The 18,758-nt window shown below is 38.9% G+C and overlaps 1 non-coding gene across 1 annotated transcript; it reads left to right on the top strand.

Moving 5' to 3' along the window:
- Positions 1–16,499: 16,499 nt before the first annotated feature.
- LOC113923999 lies at positions 16,500–16,666 on the top strand. The gene has a single exon (XR_003520502.1). It is a non-coding gene; the product is annotated as a U1 spliceosomal RNA (small nuclear RNA).
- Positions 16,667–18,758: the final 2,092 nt, after the last annotated feature.

Raw genomic sequence — 18,758 nt, 5'->3', positions numbered from 1 at the left:
AAATTTGACTGTAATCCACACCAAGTGGTTATAGGAATAAAAGTAACCCAGCCTAGGCTGATTATGTCATCCACCACCTGAGATCATTTTTAAATGGAAGCTGTAATACCAAGAATAATAGTGATCATATAATAATAACATTTATTATAATGTGTTGTATTTACTGTTAAACGATTATGTTCCGGTGAATGAGACGAAATGATGTTTTAGCAGCTAACTCAAAACCACACAGCTAACATAGGCTTTGAATACATATCTGTGTGACCCAGACCTCTCATCCTGTCTTAAACTGACCTTCAGCTATCCAAAGCAAGTTGAAATAACTCACAAATAAAAGAAGTATGTTTCTATGGTTTCAGAAAGCTCATGGTATCTCCAGGCATAATAGTCTTTAACAAATACTTGATAAGATGGAAGAGAAGGGACAAGATGTTTCATTCACTTAACATACCAGTCAGGAAGTCATTAATTCCAAAACATTTCTTGAACACCTACTATATGCTAAAGACTATGCTAGGAACTGCAGATAAAATGCTTGACAGCAGATAATATCCCTACCTATATAGAATGTAGTCTCATGAAAGAGAAGCTAAATGTAAATAAATAAATGAACAAGCACATAGCTAAGTACTGCTTTGAGTTTGTAAAGGGAGTAAGCACAGTGGCGCCCTGGGCGCCTCACATCGGTGTGGATGGATGTGGGTGAAGGCACACTTTAGGGAAGGATCTGGTGAAACCTCTCTGAAGAGATGACATTTGGACAGAGAGCTGAGGGAGAAAGAGCTAGCCACGAAGAGCCAGGTGAAATCAAACCTGCCAAAACAAGTCAGGGCCTGAAGCAGGAGGAAACCTTGAATGAGCATGAACCAGGGGGAGCAGGTACATCAGATGAGTCAGAGGGATCATGATGTGGGGACCCCTCTGGGGTGATGGGGACCCCATGATGTGGGGACTTCAGGCTGGTGGTATGAAGCGTGATTTTCATTCTAAGGGCCATGGGCAGCTACTGACGTTTTACGTGAATGTGAGATTAGTGTTTCTCAAGTTGAGAGGACAGCACCCAGAGGCATCCAGAGAACCTTCAGGAGTTCTCAGGAGTGTTTCACACAGGTGCAGGGAAACTAGTTACGGCCAATGAAATCAACCAGATGATATCTGCCAGGTGTGTAGACAGCCCAGTGTTTGGAAGCTTCTTGCTCTATCCAAGTTCCCTCCCCTTTTCCCACCTTTTCTCACCCAGCAGATCTCTCCATTGTTTGCTGAATATTCCCACGTGAGGCCTGTGCCACTTACCCCAGCCTTCAAATTGATCCCAAACGCCCCAGAATGCTATTTTTGGATTCCTTGCTAGTCTAGTTTGCAATTAATTTGAGCCGCAGTGTTTGCATGCATCTGGCCTATATCAGTAATCTTTCATACAAACTAAAACTGTGTTAAATATTTAACAGTTGCACAGAAAAATATTTATAAGGATTCATCCCCCTTAGCATAACTATTTACATCTCTCTATACACACATAAAATTTCACATTGTTGTAATCAGTGTTTACATAAAGTTGTGTGGCATTTTTTCATTTATATCTTTTGTAGGCATTTTTCATGCTTCTATAATTTTGATATTTATTATTTTTATGGGTGCATACTACTAACAGGTTCATGTATCATAGTTTAATTAATTCTTGCTTAAGAAATAAATATATTACCCATACATCTTCCTAGTCCAAATTGGCTCCTAGACCCTTCTCAGTATGTTTCTGGAGCACTTAAGACCTTTACAAACAAACAAAAAATTGAGGAAAAATGATCTTTTAAAATGAGTATATATTCATGACATTCAAAGAGGTTTTTCTCCTTGATTTTTAAAATACATTTTACAAAGTGTGTCACATTCCATTAGCTTTTTTAAAAAGATTTATTTATTTATTTGAGAGAGAGAGAGAAAGAGAGCATGAGTGGGAAGGGCAGAGGGGGAAGAAGAGAGAATCTGAAGCAGACTGCATGCTGAGCGCAGAGCCGAACCTGAGCCGAAACCAAGAGTCGGACACTTAACTGATGGAGCCACCCAGCTGCCCCCCCCATTAATTTTTCTGACTTTATTTCTATAAACCACTACCCTGTCTTTGCCTTTCTCTTTAATCTTAGCTTTGTCTTTGGTTCCATTTCCTTTAGACCGAAGGCCCAGGATGGTTAATACACTCTGTTGTACTCCCTCGTGCTTCTGTAGTTTGAATCTGTTCTTCTATGGCCTAGAGCTTGCTTAGACTTCTTCCTTCTGAAAAATAGACATGGTTTTTTGTTTTTGTTTTTTTGTTTGTTTGGGGGAGTTCCTTTGGGGGGATGGCTTGTACTTTAAAGAAAATGGAACATATGGAAAACTGTAAAAAGGAAATATATACAAAGTTCTACCATTTCACTAAATTTATTTTTTCCATCTTTTATTTATTTAATTTTTTAAAAGATTTTATTTATTTAATTCAATTAGCCAAAATATAGTACATCATTAGTTTTTGATGTAGTGTTCAATGATTCATTAGTTGCATATAACTCCCAGTGTTCATCACATCACATGCCCTCCTTAATGCCCATCACCAATTTACCCCATCGCCCCACCCCCCTCCCTTTCCACAACCCTCAGTTTCTTTCCTGGAGTCGAGAGTCCCTCATGGTTTGTCTCCCTCTCTGAATTCTTCCCATTCAGTTTTCACTACACTAGGCTTCATTTACTGGCAGAGATTCATCGTTTTCTCTGGGCATAAGTCCCACCTAGTTGTCATCATTGTAAGTTTACATCCCTCTCCCTCATGATGACTCAATAAGCATTGTTCCTATTATTACAATTTTTTCATAGCCAACATTTTTAATGGCAACATAAATTTCCTTTGATCAGTGATGTTGTGGCTTTGTTAATCATTTTCCTTTTTTGCACTTTCTAAATTTGGGTAGCCTTCTTGTTAAAAATCGGTGCTTTGCCATGAAGTAGAGCTCATCCTTCAGGAGGCTTTGAACCGTGTTTCATCAACTGACACTGTTTTCAGGTGTTTGCATTGAATTTATTAGACTGTATTTTCACCTTCTCCCAGCTCTTCTGTCTCTCCCATGCCCTTTCTACTTTCCCACATAGCTTGGAATTCCTTATGACAAGCATTTGATTTGATTTTCCCCTGGTTACAAGCACCTTCTAATCTGTCAGGAACGCTCATGCCTTACATTGCTTACCGCAGGAGTGATGCCTCACAATGCATCAATGATTGTCAAATACATCACATACTCTCAAGATGAGCCCAGAGGGTGTTCATTCAGAGAGAGGCAGAGGGGGAGGAAGGCACACCTCCTCTGTGAGAGAGAGAAAGAACTGTGGTAAAGGGACGTGGAAGGGAAGCTTTGGTTTGTAGCAGAAACATTCTGCACTGAGAAATGCCTCTGAGGGAAATGGACTTCCATGATGGATCATTCCACGTTGATAAGGGAGACTGGAAATGGCATTGGCTAAACACCAGAATCCGTTCAGTGCATTAATGAGACAGCTTTCAGAATTCCCTTGTATAAAGAGGGCCATCAATACTGAAGAAGTCCAGAGGTACTGCCGCAAGATGGATGCTTGCCGAGGGGATGGGTTTTTTTCATGCTGTTTCTCCTCTTCCTGCACATGACTGTCAAAATGTGGCAGTACCCAGAAGTCTGAAATCCCACCTCACACTTGTAAATAATTGTATGATAATTTCATTGTGCTAAGTGTGAAAAACATCAGTGGCTCATTCACACCAGTCAGCTTTCGAAGCTAACCTGACTTTGTGATGATAGAGCCTCCACAAAGCTCTTGAAGTCAAAACATTTTATTGATCAAACAGATGTCCAAAGACCAACTGTATTAGATAGGAGATTTTTTTTTCTTGTTGCTGTACTATGTTAATAAACAACAGGCATTCATTTACTGTTCACTTATTCATTTATATATACCCTGCTACATATTCAACAAAGGATTTGAGACAGTTTCTAGACTACTATTAGAAAGCTTAGGAGGTGAAAAAAATCAGTTTATTAATAGGGAAATTATATGTACTGTATAGGATATGAAATATTTCCTATAAGAACAATGCACATGTGACTGGCTAATTGTGTAACATCTGACAATTTAGAAGAACAGTTTAAAGACTTCCAATAATTGCCAGTGTCATGTATGAATTAATCTTTGTACCCTCATGAAACCCCATTAAAATATAAGAAAATAAATTAAAAATGCACTATAAATATGTAAAAGGAACAGAGTAGGAGAGGAGATTTCAACATGATTTCGGAATACAGGAAGCAGATGAAGGGATGAGATTTTTGCTAAGAAACCTGAATCCTTGCACAGGGGGAAACCAGTAGAATGTAAGCCAATTGGAAGCCCAGAACTCTGGGCACCAACACCACAGAAGAAAACAGCAAAGCACTAGAGGGAAAATAAAGGGGGAGACACTGATAGAAAAGTTGGAACCCTGGCCTATTACCAATTCCATCCAGCCAGGCAGCTATGCTTTCTCCACCCTAATGTGAGGTTTATATTCTGTAAAACATGCAAGCCAGTGTGGTTCTGTTCTAGGGGACCCTAGACACGGGACGTAATGGGAGAGCAATGATGTGATGAACACAACATGACTGAGTTGAAGTTACCCTAGCCACAACCCATACCTTTTTTTTAAACCCCCCGTCCAAGAATGCTGGCACTCACTCTCCCAATAATCACTACCTACCCTAAACTCTGGACCTGGACTTGGCTGCAGACAAAGCTTGTTGTTGTTCCATCTTTCCAAAAAAGAATCAGTAAGAGAAAAATTCAAAGATACAGCCATTGGAATCCCCCCAGTGCAACTGTCAAGACTAACCAACTCACTCAACAATTTCTATTCATATAACAGAACTTCTAATCAGCCAGTGTCTGGCTGCCATATAAATTGTAGACCTCCAGGGACAGAAATAAGTTTCTAAAATATCCTAGAAAATAAACAAACAAGGTTACACACAAAAGAATAGGTATTAAAACAATATAGGATTTTTCAGTAGCAGTACTTAAAGCCAAATGAAAATGAAACAATGCTTTCTTTTTTTTAATTCAGTTAGCCAACATATAGTACCTCACTAGTTTTTGATGTAGTGTTCAGTGATTATTTAGTTGTCTATAACACCCAGTCCTTATCACATCATGTGCCCTCCTCAAAGCCCATCACCCAGTTACCCCATCCCGCCACCCACCTCCCTCAAAACTCTAAAGGAAAATTTATTTCTGGTGTATGGCACCATACCTGGCTAAAATCACGTGTGAGAATAGCAAATTCCATTTTCAGAAATGCAAGGCCTCAAGATTCCCCCTTGTGTATCATTCTCAGAAAACCACTTGAAGTTGTGCCTCTCCAAAATGAGGGACTAGACCAAGAAAGACAAAATAGACCACTTCATCCAGGAAACATCAGATTAACCACAAGCAGAGTGAAAAAAAGTCTTAAGAAGCTAGATATGCAGTTTAGAAAGCAACCAGTCTAGAGTAAAAGCAGAGGATGGTTGGCCCAGGGCAGAGGATGGTTTCAAAACAAAAAACATATAAATATTAACTCAGTTGCTGTGGAAGAAGTTACTCTAAAGGATTCTCCACTTCTTTTGTAGAGTTCGGGAAAAATGATTATATATTGAAAATTAAGCACATTTTTATATAAAGGCAATCATTAACCCAATATAAAAAGTGGTTCCAGAAGGAAAAAGTAGTCATAGTACCCTACTATTGAATGTACTTATGTAATCATGTAATGTAACAAGTAAATATGTATTTAAGCAAAAGTGGATTACAATTATATTGTGTAAATGGAGGGACAAGAAGAGGGGAGGGGAGGTATCAGAGAGGGCTAAGAGACAGCTAAGGGCTAAATCCTCATTTCTCACACTATAAAGTGACGAGGTGATGTTCAAAAGTACAACTAAATAATTGCTAATAGTATCACATTACTTAGAAATATGGAAGTCAAACCAAATTGATAGAGATCTGTGTATATATATTATTGATAGTAACTGACTCTGAGGACCAAGCTATTCAGGAATAAACTGCAGTGGGGGAGGCAAAGAGAAAGTATTTTGTGGAATTTTTATAGTACTGATTGACTCTTAATTTTCATGTCTTACTTTCATAAATAATTTCTGGAAAAAATGCTTTTTTTAAAAGGGGGGAAACAGTAGACATCTTCTTGTCCTGAAGGTTAAGACATTTACATGGGGGACTGAAAAAAAAAGAGACATTCGGGTTGGTCACACTATTCCTGTACATTACTGTGTGTTTAAATTTTTTGTAATTAAATCCTTAAGAGTTATAATAGAGGTCGATTCTACAGAACTTGTTGACTGCTTGATGAATGGTTGGTGAGAGAAAGGAACAAATCAGTCCCTTGCTGTGAGGATGGAAGCAGTGCTGTTTGAAGGATCAAACTCATGAGATAAGAATTCAAGTGGTAAATCTGTTATTATTTTTCCAAAAATTCCTTCCCACTTTAAGGTTTCGTCTTGTCCATTTGACCTAAGAAGCATTCCTGAGCCACTGTAGTTCAGAACTCTCAATCTTTCTTGAAACAATAGGTCCTCTGTCCCCATTTTTAGAGATTAACATGATTAATATTTATCTATCTATCTATCTATCATCTATCATCTATCTATCATCTATCATCTATCTATCATCTATCTATCTATCTATCATCTATCATCTATCTATCATCTATCTATCTATCATCTATCATCTATCTATCTATCATCTATCATCTATCTATCATCTATCATCTATCTATCTATCTATCATCTATCTATCATCTATCATCTATCTATCATCTATCTATCTAACATCTATCATCTATCTATCATCTATCATCTATCTATCATCTATCATCTATCTATCTATCATCTATCTATCTATCTATCATCTATCATCTATCTATCATCTATCATCTATCTATCTATCATCTATCTATCTATCATCTATCTATCATCTATCATCTATCCATCATCTATCTATCTATCTATCTATCTATCTATAATCTATCTATCTATCATCTATCATCTATCTATCAATCTATCTATCTATCATCTATCATCTATCTATCATCTATCAATCTATCATCTATCTATCATCTATCATCTATCTATCATCTATCTATCTATCTATCTATCATCTATCTATCTATCATCTATCATCTATCTATCATCTATCTATCTATCATCTATCATCTATCATCTATCTATCTATCTATCATCTATCATCTATCCATCATCTATCTATCTATCTATCATCTATCTATCATCTATCTATCTATCTATCTATCTATCATCTATTATCTATCTATCATCTATCTATCTATCATCTATCATCTATCTATCATCTATCTATCTATCTATCTATCTATCCCTCATCTATCATCTATCTATCATCTATCTATCATCTATCTATCATCTATCTATCGATCTATAATCTATCTATCATCTATCTATCTATCTATCTATCATCTATTATCTATCTATCATCTATCTATCTATCATCTATCATCTATCTATCATCTATCTATCTATCTATCTATCTATCCCTCATCTATCATCTATCTATCATCTATCTATCATCTATCTATCGATCTATAATCTATCTATCATCTATCTATCTATCTATCTGGGTCTCCCTTGCTCTCTGTGTCAGTTATACACACAAGTGGGTTACACACACACACACACACACACACACACAGACACTCCCTCTGATGCTTTTACATTCTTCCTCAGGCACACAATTAGACATACAGTGTTTCAGATCTCTTCCCCAAAGATTCCAGGGACTGGGACTGGGGTCTTATCTTTCTCAATAGACTATTGAAACAAAAACAAAAACAAAAAAAACAGAAAACCCCACCTACCCCTGACATCTAGGAACTGGTCTGACACAGCTACACCTCAGTGTTTTTAGAAGCCGGCCTGTTGCTCACAGCAAGGCTGTTATTGTCCTGGACACCAACAGTCTTACAAAACACCAACACCAGAAAAAGCCACCGTGACACCAAGCTAAAGTGAGACAAAACAGGGCCTCTTCATAACCTCCCGTAAGCACAGACAAGACAAGGTCAAGGTGCAACCCACCAAATGCCAAAGCCCCCCCGCCACCCCCAGCCTGTGGGAGTGACGTCTGCTTCTGTATCAACTACAGCTTTATCCTAGCTCTCACTTGCTTCCCTCAAAAATTAACTTGAGATAACAGATCATGGGATTGTCTCCACATCCAAAAAGCATCCCATTCAGAGTAAATATTTTCTTCCTTCAACTTGGAAAAAAAAAAATCACCCAACCAAAGCCCAGATCCTTTAATGGATTCTTTGCAGCACCGTTTTACTGAGACTTCCCGGTTCCCCTGGTGCATGCTCTCCCTTGTTACAATGAGTAATAAACAAGACTCATTCAACTACCAGTGTGTTCAGGAGGAGCTTTGGCTGCAGGGCATAGATACGATGGAGTTCCTTTGTCCATCGAAGCTTCCCAGACTAAGTAGAGACATTCTCCATGTGAACAAGAATCACTTTTTTCTTAAAATAGGCATAGTGTGCCTTGGATGAGTTCTTCAGCTCCCATGACATGCCCAACACAGTTCAGGTACACTTGCTTCCTCTCCCATGACTAAAAAGTGGGTTTTGGATTCAGATGATCAGATTTCAAATGCTGGCCCCACTGCTTACTGCTTCTCTAGTTACATAATCTCCCTGGGTCTCAGATGCCAAAATCTCGGATAATTCCTGTTCTAGTTGCCATGAACACTGAAGAGACAAGGTTATACATAAAGGGCCAAACATAGTGCCTGACCCATTTCAGTCCTCAACAAACTGCTCATTACTCACGTCACCCTTTTCCCCCAATGAAATTATTTTGCATGAAGGAATTTAAATTGTAGAAGAGAGCATTATTTTTTTTCTTGGGTTTTTTGTTTTGTTTTGTTTTTAAGATTTTATTCATTTATTTGACAGAGACACAGCGAGAGAGGGAACACAAGCAGGGGGAGCGGGAGTGGAAGAAGCAGGCTTCCTGTCAGAGAGCTCAACGCGGGGCTTGATCCCAGGATCCTGGGATCATGACCTGAGCTGAAGGCAGACGCTTAATGACTGAGCCACCCAGGCGCCCCGAAGAGAGCATTATTTTAAGGTCTTTTAAAAATGTCTAGCACATCGTAGGCTTTCAAACATGTTTTTGAATGAATGGGCTACAACTTATTTTGTATTTTTTTTCCCTGCAGAGTTGTCAATTCCATTTTTACAAAGTGAAAACATACTAGACATATTCAAAGTTTCCTTCTGGTATATTTTTAGTTAGTGTGAATAAACACAATCTTGAGAGTGATTTTAAGTTCAGGATTTCTTTCACATGAAGGGCATATCTAGCGTATCATCAACCACTAAGTTTTTTAGAGCAATGACGTATCACTTAATAGTTTACATTGAAAAAACAGTGCTTTTGCTTAAGCCTAGAAAAATCTCCCACCCTGATGACATCCTACAATCATTTTTATTGATGAAATTCCCAATGAGATTTTTCACAGATCTTACCAGTAGGTGGAATATTTTCACACAAGCCCACCCACCAAAGTATCACTTGTTTCTAAATATATTTCTTATTTACTCTTTGAAAAGAACGCATCCATCTATCACTCTTTTGAGATTTGGGGAGGAAGATGCAAAAGTCAGCAAGATCCACCCCCGGCAACCATGATTTCGAACATATTGCAACAATCACATTTGACATCGCTAACAGTTTATCTGGCTCAACCTTAATTCTGATGTATTGACAAGTGAAAATCTGGCAATGCAAAGGCATGGCGTACAGATTCCCTAACGTTTCAAGAGCTCCGTAGAGCTTCCTTCAAACTATTTTAGCTTCAGTCTTTGCCTTCACTCTATCTTGGAACTCTACATTTCACAGGCTTTCAACTTTGTTTTGTTATTGTTATGCAAGACCATGTCAGGAGGTAAAAGGATTTAAATTGATCTGTAGGTCTGCTTGTGTATATGTATGTATGTGTGTGTGTGTGTTTACATTTTTATCTGTCAGAATAGCTCTAGTAAAATCTCAATGATGATTTTTTTAAATCATGATTGATGTAATGTCTTGATTGAAATGTTACTTTTGATTTATGTATGAAAAAAAAAAAAACAACCAGCCAAATTAATCCACAGTGGTGGTTCTCAAACTTCTCCATGTATTAGAATAAGCTATTTAATTTTAGAAGTTCTGATGCTGAGGCTGCAGCCCAGTCCAGTGAAATATCTGAGATTGGAAACTAGTCATCCATATTTTCTGAAACCCCTTGTCACATTGATTCCAATGTGTAGCCAAGTTTGGGGCCAGTCATCCGAACTGGCTACTTGTGGTGCTGACTGTGGGTTGACAGCACAGGTAATATCTGCAAGCTTGTCGGAAATGCAGTGTCCTTGGCTCCTTCCTAAACCTACGGATTCAGAATATGATCTGGACCAGTACTTCCCAAACTTTACTGTGCCTTCCAATAATCTTGGCATCTTTGTCAAAAGGCAGATTTGAATTCAGTTGTTAAGTCATAGAGCCTGAGACTCTGCATTTCTAATAATCTAACAAGGACAATAATGCCTACAGCTATTGATCTGACAAGGATAATTATGGCTATGGCTTTTAAGTAACTACTACATACCAAACGATGAACTAAGAGGTGTTTTGGGTTTTTTTTTTTTATAAGTTCTTTGTAGAACTGTGATAATTTGTATTTAAAAAATAAATTGAGGTTTAGAGAGGTAAAAACATATGGCTCCAAGCTGCTCAGCTTACCCTATGTCAAAGACTCTCATCCTTCAGAGGGATTATGAATCACCCAATGTGTTCACTATATGTATAAATTATGAAATATTCTGTTTCAGTGTGGTTGAGGTGAGGAGACCCAATAATCTGTTATCACCTCAAGAGATGGTCTGAGTCTCTTCCTAAGTTTCAAATAATGGCACCAAAGCAACAGGATAGAACTGTAAAGTGATTCTCAAAGAACATGCCAAACGAATCCAGAAGGATTTCTACTTAGTAATGCTTTATTAGGATTGGTAATAAACTCTTAACTGTATATACTTAAAGTAACAAGGCAGACTACTGAAATGAATTTTTCAAGGGATGAGCTTCTTAGATCTTTAATAAATGGCAAGACACCATCATTGTGCTTACCACTCTGAGACATTCAAAATAAGTGTGATACACAGCATGTCCATGAAAGCCACTTTTATAGGAGACAGATATAAACCCATAAAGTAGTTCAGTAATAACACAAGGTGGCATATGGTAGATGCCAAATGAGCAATAGAGGCAGTACTCATAATGATAGTAGCTACCACTTATTGAAGGACTATTATGTGGCAGATGTTTTATATAAATTGCCTCATTCAATCACTACAATCTATGTAAAGTTATAATTAATATTCCTATTTTACAGATAAGGTAAAGGAAGCTCAAGGAGTTATGTGATTTTCCCAAGGACTTACCGATATTAAATGCCAAACTGGGATTGCAAACCCAGATCTGTGTGACTCCAAATGAAATTCTATTTCTAGAATGCCTTATTGTCTCTCCTACACCATACTACCTCCTCCATATTCTTGGAGGTCAGTGAAGGAAAATATGCAGCCACAAAGAAAACTTTTTGGAGAGATTTTACACGAGCTGCTTTCATAAAGACTGCTGGGATTTAGATAAACAGAGAAGGGGCAGGAAGAGAAATTGAGCCAGGAAAAGAATGACTGGGGAGCAGTATCAGGAAGCAAGGGGGTATTCAAGTTTGATATGAATAGCCTGTTTGGGGAAGAAATATAGGGGTGGAGTGCATAAGCTAAGTTCATAGTGAAGGACCTTAAAAATCAATCTCAAGGATATTGGTCTAAGGACAATGTGGTCTCAGAAGTTATCAGAAAAGGGAGAGAAATGACTGTGGAGTTTCCATAAAATGAATAAAACTCCAGTGTGATGGTTTATAGGGTATGAAAGGAAGGAATTTGTGAAGTACTCTATTAAATCACACTGGAGCTTTGAGGAAATAGTAAGACAATCACATTTTCAGAGCAGAGGGCTTCTTTATGGAAATGGAAATATAAAACAGTAACGTCTCGATAGCTCCAAGTTGTAGAGATCGAAGGGATTTGGAATCTTCTCTAGTCAGTGGAAAACCATTATGAATGTCAGTCTAGGAGGGACGGGAAGCAGAAAGACCTCTTAGAAAACAATGAAGTTTTAAATTGAGGTGTTGGCTGTGGAAATGAGAAGGAAAGTACAAATAATGGGAACCAAGGATCTATAGGAGATCAGGAGGTAAAATGTGACTGACTGAACTTTGGTTTTTAGAGAGAAGTCCGAATGACCAGAAGATGGTAATGCCTAGAGGACTGTGAGTTTTTTATCTATTTACTTGTATTTGAAATCTAGACTTTGAATTTGTAGTATGAAGGAAACTCAATACCAAGTAGAATGTATTTTTCTTTCAAAACATTCCATAGTAATAATAAGTTTGTACATTTTCCTGTTTTTATATATATTTTATTTATTGTCATGTTCAAACAGCTCTTATGTAAATCATCCCACTGAAATCTCACTTCTCCATAGAGTAAAGGTAGAAATTATTACTCACATTTTATTTGTGAGGAAAGTAAGGAAGAGAGGTTCAGGCATTCATTTGAGCTTACTTGGCATGTGAGTGGACAAGCCATGTCCCTCATGTTGTGTCTTCAAGTCCAAGATCAGTCTCCTACAGCAAAGACAGCAAATCTCAAGCAGGAGGAGGCAGGGCTACATGGAATGAGCACACACATTTCTGTAGCGATGTGTCATTCCTTCAATTAGTCTATAAAACAGAAAATTCAGTAAAAGTAGGTAATGACTGTGCACATATAATTGTCATTAGATTTAAATTATAGAGGTACTTCTCGTCAGTTTCCAGAAAAGGGAGAGGGCAGGAGAAGGAAAGTTGGATAAAGGTGTGGGGTTTTTTTCCTTTTCTTTTTGAAGTGCAAGTAATGTATGTCTACATGTGGAATTGCTTTGCATGAATCATGACCCTTTAATTACTGAGCTCCAAAGCTATTCATCTGCCTGATCAGAAGAAGTCCACTCCAAATGAAGGCTCTTGGGGTCAACAACTCTCAGATTCTGGTCAGGACCCATCGAAGGCACCCAGGCATGGAGGTCAATATCACTCAACACTTGAATTTTATTTAAACCTTCTCCAACTCCAACTGGGCAGGGAGATGATGAACCTTAAGACTGCATATGTCTCTGCTTACATCTAACATTGCTTTTCAGGAACGAAACAAATAAAACACTGGAATTCTGGAGACCTGGATACAACATCTATAACTTGCATACACCTGAGCAAGTCATTTAATCATTCTGTTTCAGTTTCTTACCTGTCAATGGACAATGAAAGGCAATAATTTCTTAATCTATTTACTGATTTATTTCATGCACTGAAGACCTTACTATATATCAAAGATTGTGTTTAGTGCTGAAGAGCAGCAGGGAATAACACAGATTCTAGCCTACATGAAGTTTAGAGATTATCAGGTGAAATTATTGTCAAGCTGATAATTATAAAAATAATCCTATTTAATAACACTAAGATCTCAATGCTTGAGTGAAAGGATCTCTAAACATAGACAAGATGATAAAAAATTAAGCAATTTTGTGGTGCCTGGGTGGTACAGTTGGATAAGCACATGACTCATGGTTTCTGCTCAGGTCGTGATCTCAGGGTTGTGAGAGCAAGCCCAGAGTCAGGCTCTGCACTCAGTTCAGAGTCTGCTTAAGATTCTCTCTCCCTCTGCTCCTCCCGCCTTCTCAAGTAAATAAATAAATTTTTAAAAAAATATTAAAAATTAAGCAATTTTAAGGTCAGGGGAAGAAAGCTAAATTTTATTGAGCACCTACTATCTATTAGGTAGAATACTAGGATCTTTATATGTATATTCTGATTTATTTGTTTCCTCAAAACACACATTATTTGCTATTATGTATGTTTTCCCATAAAAGAATAAAAGCTCAGGGAAATTAATTAACTTGCCCAGATTCATCATATTTTGGTGCTTAAGAAGCCAAATTCTGGAGTTAGACTACATGGGTTCAAATCCTAGCTCCATCTCTACTCTCTGTGAACCTGGAAAGGTATTTACATTTCCTATATCTCAGTTTTTTCATCCATAAGTTGAGGATAATAACATTATCTGTATCATATGGCTGTTGTGAGAATTACATGAGTTCGTTGTACCTGACAAAAAGAAAGTGTTATATAAATATTAACTTCTATATTATTTTTAATATTAGGTGGTTTGACAGTTAATTTCATGCATCACCTTGGCAAGGCCATGGTGCCCATTTGCTTCATCAAACATCCGACTAGATGTTGCTGTCTAGGTATTTTTTTAGATGTACTTAACATCTAAATCAGTAGACTTTCCATAAAGCAGATTACTCTCCATAATGTGGGTGGGCCTCATCCAATCAGTTCAAGGCCCTAAGAGGAAAGACTGAGTTTTCCTGATAGCAAAGGAATTCAGGCTCAAGACTGCAACATAGAAACCCTGCTTGAGTTTCCAGTCTGCTTGGCTTACTCCATGGATTTTGGACTTGCCAGTCCCCACAATAGGGACTATCTTCTTGGTTCAGTTTCTTTGGAGACCCTGATGAATACAGCCATACAGGCTGAATGTGAATCCTACTCAGATTGCCAAGGTTGGTGCAAAGTTTCAATGGACTTTCCCGTAGTTAAACCTAAAGATATTCAATTTGTGCTGCCCTCTTTTACCAATCTGGTTTTCAAAAAAACAAACATTTTGATGAGTTTTCACTGAAAAAGGCAGTGGCAGTCAAGTCCAAAGAAACCTGACTACAGGTCTGTTCTCTTCACAGTCCAGAACGTTCCTTCCCCAAAGGCTTTGTACCATGAATAGGGGCACATGTGACAAGTCGTATTTCTTTCATAATAGAGAGAAAAGTTTAAAATGAGATTCTAGACTTTCATTAGTTTTTCTGCTGCCCTAATTTCTTTTCCTCCTTTGCTTTCACACCAGCTGCAGACTTTAATTAAACTGTGGCAAGTCTGCTAAAGTTGGCGGGCTTTCCAGAGAAAACAAGGGCATCTCCTCCCAGGGCAGATCTTTCCCTGAGCCCTCCAGCTTGCATTTATTTTCCCAACTGTCTGGATTCGTGGCTAGAAACCTTGCATGACCTCACATCTCGTTTCCTCCTCCCTTTGTTCTCTTCTACTTAGCGGATTTCGCAGAAGTTCCTGAGCTGTGTATTACTGCCATGACTAACTCAAAGTAATATTTCATTGCTGTAATTATGGTAAATTACTACACTGGTTTGTCATTTTGATTCTTTATTTTAAAGCACCATTCATAGCCACAGGATAAAACCATCATATCTGTATTTATGGATTAAATTAATGCATCCCTTTATTATGGACAATGATAAAATGAAAGGTGAAAAGGAAGCACAATCTTATTAGGCTGTAGACAATGACAAATATACTATAGACCATCTCAAAATGCTCCTGAAATTCAGTGGCTATGTACACTGGGCTCTGCTTTCCACACCCGTCTTGGGATTACTAAACAGCATAGTACAGAGAGCTGAAACTCACAGGAAGCTCAGCACTGCTTATGTGGCAAGGTTACTTAAATACACCAGTTTTTTTTTTTTTTATTAAAAGACCATTTTCTTCTGCAAAGCTTATTTTGCAAGCTGCATCACTGGACTCTTTCCTTCCACCTTTATTTATATTTTATTTTATTTTATTTATTTACTTATTTATTGCAAGAGAGAGAGAGAGAGCCCAAGCAGAGGGGGAGGGCAGAGGCAGAGGGAGAGAGAGAATCCCAAGCAGGCTCCACACCCAGCATGAGGCCCGACATGGGGCTCTATCTTACAACCCTGAGATCATGACCTGAGCTGAAATCAAAAATCAGATGCTTAACTGAGCCATCCAGGTGCTCCAACTTCCACCTTTACATAATAGCAGACAGTTTATAGGAAAATTCTAGAAAACGTTTATGTAAATATACTGCCACCTGAATAAATGAGAAGGTTCAATGACTAGACAAGTGACTCCTTCTGCTGAGGAGTGATAATACTGGAAACAGGGGTAAGGATACTGGGAAACGCTGAAGAAAAGGTTTTCACCCAAAGAGGTGAGATCAGGAGGTCCAGGAGAGCAAGAATTGAAAGAAACTTCACTGGATAGAAGTAATTTCAATAAATAGTCACTGAGTATCTACCATGTGTCTGGCATTTAACTAGGCATCAGAATGTAGCTATAATTACATAAGAGAGAAATGGGGCCTGTCTGCATGATGTTTAAAGAAAGAAAAGAGACACATTAAATCAATAGTCTTTAAATAGCTGATTATATTTAGAATTTGTAGAAGTTCTATTAAAAAAATAAACAAAAAACCAACACAGGATATAGTTACCTGGCAAGGGAGATACCATGATCACAAAGGTGGTTTTTCAGGGTGAGTCTTACCCACTAGGATAAGACTCCAAATGTGCTGACCTGTGATTTCCCCAAATGTGGGAAACTCCACCGCATAATTTGTGGTAGTAGGGAACTGCATTTGTGATTTCCCCTGTTTAGTTCTGGCCAAGGAAAGAACGTTTCATTTTGTTTTGGTGTGGGTTTTTGTTTAAGCCTGAGCCCTTGTTGGGTCATTTTTGAAGAAAATTAATTTGTTTAGGAAGCTGAAAACAAACATAGGATATTATGAAAGCACATCACAGGATGGGGGTTGTTTTGGCTGGTTGAAAAACTCAAAGAAACCCCCCCCTGAAGAAGCTTGAATTTTCAAGCCTACAAATGAGTTAAGGCTTCGCGCAGACTGTTCCCTCTGCCTGGAACTCCTCTCTTCCCTACACATGGCCAAGGACCTAAGGTGGGAGGAAGCCTGATGAAAGTGAAGAGCAGTGAGCTTGGAGGACAGTGATGAAGGAGAACAGGGCCATGGGATGAGGGGGTCAGGTGGGTCTTAGGAAGATCGTGCCAGGAACTCACATACCACGTGAAGTTTGAATTTTATTTTCAGAACAAAGAGAAGCAACTTAAACATTTTAAGCAGATGAATAACATGATGAACTTGCAATTTAAAAAGGTGCCCTCTTTTGAGAACAGGGCACTGGTAGAAGAGCAGGTTTGGAACAATTTGAAGATAACCTCACTGGCATCGAGAGCCTGCTATGTGACAAGCAGTGCAGTCTGTGTATAGTTAACTCTCTTAACCTTTGCCTCTGTTCCATGGGGCAGGGATTCAAGGCTGGTTTCATGGGCAAAGGCTCCACACTCAGCTCAGTCAAAAAGTGCCTGACACTCAGAAGGGCTCTGCACTGGGGGCTCAAGGCTCTGTGGTGCCTGTCTTGAAATTCCTAGTAATTTGGTTATTGACTATATTTTGTAAGCAGAATTCAGTGGGACAATGGAGCATGCACGGGGGCTGGGAGCCTCAGCTCATACACGGTCCTGCCACCCCAGCCTCTCTGCCTCAGCTGCCTGCTCCCAGCACCCTGGGCCCACCCAGACCTCCCCTACTCTATCCTGGCCCCATGACCACTGACACTCTCCCTGCCCTGGGCAGTGACCCAATGGTGCTGGTCTGAAAAGACCTTCATCCCACCATCATCCATTATCCAGGGCAGGGGCCGCCCTTCCTCCAGCATGTAGGATGGAGCTCAGGCACACGGTGGCAGCCGTCCCTGCTCACTGCCTGGGGCTGGCAGCAGCCCCCATGTGTTTGGTGCATGACCTGTCAAGGACAATCTTCTCACTTACCCTGATTCAGGTAGCAGACATAGTTTAGATTTAGAACTCTGTCTAATGCCTGTTTATGAAATTCAGACCTATAGACAGATAGGATAGATTCTAGATAGATAGATGGAGTTCTAAATCTAAATTATGTTTCATAAGAAAATCTGGAAGCTGATTCACATGTCAAGGACCTTGGGGATCTTTTTGATGGGAATGATCAAATTAATAACAAACATATTGAACACTTTTTATATGGCGGAACTAAATCTAAGCTCATCACATGCACTATCTCAAAATATTCTATAACTAACCTTAAAATCTGTTGTTAGCTCCATTTGACAGATAAAGGGTCAAGTCCTAGAGAGTTAAGTAACTTGCCCGAGACAACACGGCTTCATTTGCAGAAATAAGATTTAATACAAATCGAGGTAAATTCCAGGCCACAGCTCATTAGCAGCTTGGGCACCAGTTCCAATCAACCCAGCCTGCCCTTTTACCGAGTTGGGAAGAGCAAAGCCAAAGAGCCTAGAAAGTTTCCTAAATTCTTAGAGGGTAATAATTGGACAATCAATACTAGAACACTGTCTGTTTCTTAATGCAAAACTCTTTGCTTTATAAATAACATCGGAAGCCCTGCATAGCCATTGACTTCGGCTTTACCTGAGAGCATTTCTGCTAACAAGAGTTAAGAACCCACTTTGTCTGTGTCCACAGCTTGTAGGGGTGCGAGGTAGAGCCCCTCTTCATTAGTTCACCTTGGGAGGAAGGAGGGCATCAGTAAACTGACCAGTGAGTGGTACTTCCCAGAGTCCTCTGGGCCCAGAGCAAGTCCCCTGATGAGTGGGACAGCTGGGCTCTCCAGGACTCTCGAGGCAATGCCCTGGCCCAGAAATTGCCAGATGAGTGTGATGTAGCTTTCCTTTCAG

The sequence above is a fragment of the Zalophus californianus genome, chromosome 15 (genome assembly GCF_009762305.2).
Source record: "Zalophus californianus isolate mZalCal1 chromosome 15, mZalCal1.pri.v2, whole genome shotgun sequence".
NCBI classification, from domain to species: domain Eukaryota; kingdom Metazoa; phylum Chordata; class Mammalia; order Carnivora; family Otariidae; genus Zalophus; species Zalophus californianus.
The sequence above is the reverse complement of the archived record's forward strand: the minus strand, read 5'-3'. Positions and strand labels throughout refer to the sequence as shown.